We start from the raw sequence: 5,081 nt of genomic DNA on the forward strand, positions 1-5,081 counted from the left end.
ACCATGTTTGTTGTCTTGGCAAAGCCAAAGTGTCCTCCTAGGCTACCATAGTGTTTCTCCCCTATGATATTTTTCCTTGTTGAGAATTTGGAAATGTATAATTGAGCTCCTTTGAATAGGATTCCATTCTAAATTGAGTATTTAGAAAAGTTAGTATGGTATCTTCCAACCATCTCCGTGCAAACTTGAAAAATCTCTACAAAATTAGCATCATAAGCATATAAATGCTTGAGGAAATTAATTACCACACATTTCTGTTGTACCTCTTCAACCATAAAAACCTTCCTACTAAGGACATCAAAAATCTTGTTTGCAACACCTTTCTTGTGTTTGATGTTGAAGGTGTAGGCCTACAATTGCTCCATCCATTTCAGATGTCTGACAGATAGATTTTCCTAAGAATTGAAGAAACTTAATGCATGGTTGTTAGTGTATACTACAAATTCTTTGGGAATTAATTAGTGCCTCTATTTCTTTGATGGCTTGAACCATGGCATAAATTTCTAAGTCATAATTTGAGAACTTATTTTTGGCCTCATTTAATTTCTCAAAAAAGAAAGAAATTGCCTTACCTTTCTAACTTAGGATTACACCTTTGGCCAAATTACTTATATCTATCTCCATAGTGAAGACCTTGTTGAAATTAGGTAGAACCAAGATGGGGTATTGAGATTTTTTTTTTTCAAGTACTAAAATGCATCATTGGATTCCTTTTTCCAAGCAAATTCAGTATTCCTACCTCCTTTAATGGTATTAAGCATTGGTGCACATACATGACTAAAGTTCTTGATAAAATTTCTATAGAATATGGCAAGTCCATGGAAGCTTCTTACCTCACCTTGATTCTTTGGTGGAGGCCAATTGATGATTGCTTCAACCTTCTTAGGGTCCATCTTGAGAGTACCTTGTGAGATCAAAAAACCTAAGAACACAAGTTCCTTCTTCATAAATGTGCACCTTTCTGAGTTGAGCACTGACTTGTATTGATGAAGCCTTCTTAATACTTGTTACACATGATCAAGATGCTTCTCCTTGTTATGGTTGAATATTAGTATGTCATAAAGGTAAATAACAACAAATTTTCCAATAAAATCAATGAATATCTCATTCATAAGCCTCATAAAAGTACTAGGGCTATTGCTTAACCTAAAGGCCATTACTAACCATTCAAAAAAACCTTCATTATTTTTTAATATTATCTTCCATTCATCATCTAGTTTGATCCTGATTTGATGGTATCCAAACTTCAAGTCTATCTTGGTAAAGTAACAAGCTCCTCCTAGTTGATCCAATAGATCCTCAATTCTAGGCATGGGAAATCTATACCTTATGGTAATCCTATTGATAGCCTTGCTATTAGTATGCAACCTCCATTTTCCATCCTTTTTGGGAGCAAGGATAGATGGAACAACACAAGGACTTAGGCTTCCTTTTATTAGGCATTTTTCCAACAAATCATTTACTTTCTTGGCAATTTTTTCATGTTGGGTTGGGGTCATCTTGTAAGGTGCCTTGTTAGGTAGAGAAGAGTTAGGTATCAAGTCAATTTGATAACTAATATCACTAATGGGGGGGGAGGCTTGTGGGCATATCATTAGTAGTGACATGATTTTACATTTGTAGTAGGTTTTGTATTTCTTGTGTGATAGGATCTTTATCCTTTAAAGTTACATTTCCCTTTAGCTTAGGGACCAACATAAACCCCTAGGCATAAATTTATTTCAAGGCTTTGATCATTTCTTTCTCTCCTAAGGTTACAACAGTAGACTCTATTTTAGGATTAGTCATGGGTTTCATGGTGAAGGTTACACCATTCCTAGTTATAGAATATGTATTATTTTTACAATGGTGGATGGCATTGACATCATATTGCTAGGGAATTCCTAAAAGTATGTGATATGCATCCATTTCTACAAGATCACAAAATACTTTCTCCTTGAAATCTACTAAGGAAAGCTCTACCCATGCTTGTTATGTTAGTAAGTTTTGTTGACCCTTTGTTAGCTAAGAAACATGATATGGAAAGGGGTAGGGTTTCTTAGGTAGCTTAATTTTTTCTACCATTTCATAGGAAATAAGATTTTAAGTTGAGTCTGAATCAATCAATAAATTACGTACCTTTCCTTGGCACTTGATCTTTTTCTCGAAGAGATTCTTTCTTTGCATGACTCTTGAGTGTGAGGGATCCACAAAAATTCTTGCCTCATTATTAGACTTGCTCCTTACTCTAGTTCAAGGTCTCTGTAGAAAAGTTTCTCTTCTTTCACAAGTTCTACCCTTCTTTCCCCTTCATTATTATTCCTCTTCTTAGGGCACTTTCTTGATGATGCCCTACTTGATTGTAGTTGTAGCATGTGAGAGGGCCATTATGTCTTCCTCTACCTCTGAAAGACTTTCCTCCTCTATTGTTCCCTTTATAACTTTTTCCTCCTCCTGATCCTTGTTCTGATTAGTAGGTTTTCTTCCACTACTCTATCCCTTCTTCCAAGAATTATTCTTGGGCTTGAAATTCTTATTGTTCTCTTTGCCTTTTTTTTGATTCTACCTCCTTTTCAACTTTTATAGCTAGCTGATAGCACTTCTTAATAGAAGTGGGGGTGTGAAAGCTGATTTCTTCTTGGATGGGTAACTTAAGGCCATTCATGCACCTTCCTATTTTTTCTTCCTTGTCCTCTATTATGTTTGTTTTCATACACAACTTCAAGAACTCCTCTGTATAGGAACTAACATCTAGATCCTTTTTTTTTCAAACTTTGCTTTCTTTTATGGATTTGTACCCCATAGTCTTTGGGCACATATGTCTCCTTGACTACTGGCACCATTCTATCCCAAGAAGAAATCATGATTCTTCTTTTCTTCACCCTCTCAGTCTTAATGAAGTTCCACCAAGTTAGGGATACTCCCTTACCACTTGGACTTTGCCATCTTTATCCTCCATTTCTCTGGAATTTCTTCAAACTAAAAGAAATTGGTTAGAGCTTCTATTTAATCCAATGCCACATCAACATTCATCTTGTAATCACTTAAAAATGGTCATCTAGACTATTAACCCCCTTCTCAAAATTTTGGCTAATTTAATTAATCATTTACCTATGCCAAATTGCTAATAATAAATTAATTTGATTATAACCTATAGTTTGACTATGCTATCCTAAGTTCATTATTTAATTAAAAGAATATGTCCCCTTTTAATTAAATAAAAGACCCCATTTTTCTAACCCACTTAAAGTGCACAAATAAAGTCCTCATATTTTTCAAATTAAAAGGAAAGGCTTCGTGAGTCTTGTCTCATATGGGAAGTCAACTTATATTCTATTGGTTGACTTGTTGTGCACATGGATCACTCCTCTTTTCAAACTCCACCATTGATCATCCATCATCTTGACCTTGATATTTACCATTTGTACAACTTTAAAAGGGAGAGAGCTTTCCCCCTCAAAGGATCCATCCATCATTTTGAATATTGTTATGCTATAGGTTTTCTGATAGGTTTCTTTGGAGCTTTGAGGAGAACTTCCATTTCTTGTCTTCATTCTCTCATTTGGCCACATTTAGCTTAAGATCATATGGCATGTTATCATAGTTGCATGATAGCTTAGTTTCCTTTACTATAATCTAGCTTACATAACATAATAGTTGGATTGTAACACTCTCATCATTGCTTAGAATAGTTGTATTTTTCATATCCATGTAGCTTAGTCTTCATACTTTCATTGTATCCTTGAGGAACTCCTTGTGGAAATTTGCATTCATTCATCTCATCTTTTGAACCTCCCATTGCATGGTTTACTAGCAAGAATAGTACCTCTAAGGCTTAGATGAGAGCCCTCTTATTCTTAAAACATACTCTCTTGCACTCCATGGATAGGGAGCTCTAAGCTAGCATCCAAGCATTCTGAACTAATGGAATCCCTTGGATAGAATGGTTTAGACTAGGACACTTTCTTAGTGTACATTTTTGGATAGAATGGTTTAGTGTACATCAAGTTCCCTTTCAATAGTATTTAGATAATTTTCCTTGGTGACAACTCCATGTCCATCAATACATTATCTACTGCCAAAATACGAGTTCCACATAATCGCTCTTCTCATGAGCCAACACCGCACTTTATAGAGTGTGAATAGAAATTGAAAATGATGAGCCTTGGCATGGGCAAAAACACTCTAGACTCTATTGCTACTTTACCTATTTCCCTTTGGTCTTATGGGAAACAGTCTACCAAAAAGAAGCCTTCTGCTTCTACCATGACTCTTTTTTGCACTTTTGTGTAGTCCTCAGTTCCCCTAGAAGTAGAGAAAGAAGAACAAGCAATTAAAGATTGGATCTATAGGGAAGAGGAATATGAGTGGAACATCACAGTCATTACTCCCATTTCTCCTAAACATTATGCAAAAGGATATAAAATGCTTGCAAATATAGGCTATTAGGGCCATAGATCCTTAACTAGTAATACAAAAGCTATAGTTGAACCTTTAAGTCATGCTCAAGGTCATGATACTCAAGATATTACTGGCCTAGGTTTTGGGTTAGAAGATGGCATACCAACATTTAATCGAAGTGCACCCATATCTAGTGAATTAGAGGATGATGATCCTCCCTTTATTGTTGTCACTTCACAAGATGAGGACTTTATGCCTCTAACTTCTCTTCTTTGGGGAGAAGACACTCTAATTACCAATAATGATTTTGAAGCTTCCACTTCTTAACAGCTAGAACAAGATGAATTTGGCCATGAATACATGAATAAAGAATAGATTAGACAAAATATTGCTCATCTAATTGTTAGAGATTAGAGTAAAGACTCTCACAAGTATGAATGGGAAAACTTGTTAGACGCCTCTTGTGAAATAGGAGTGGATGTTATTCATGCCTATACAACCCAACTGAATGTAGTCAAAGAGTCTAGTATAGGGTTAAATGAGTTTTTCTCACAAAATGCTTTAGTGCATTATGTTGGTCCCTCTAGGTCTATTCCTGATCTAGACTCCTTTGTGACATTCACTATAGGCTCAACTTCACATGTCACCAGAGATGACTCTTTTCGTATCAACAACCATGAAGATTCCACCTCACTCTCATT

The sequence above is a fragment of the Cupressus sempervirens genome, chromosome 4 (assembly GCF_028749045.1).
Source record: "Cupressus sempervirens isolate cs-2001-9-10 chromosome 4, ASM2874904v1, whole genome shotgun sequence".
Classification (NCBI taxonomy): Eukaryota; Viridiplantae; Streptophyta; class Pinopsida; order Cupressales; family Cupressaceae; genus Cupressus; species Cupressus sempervirens.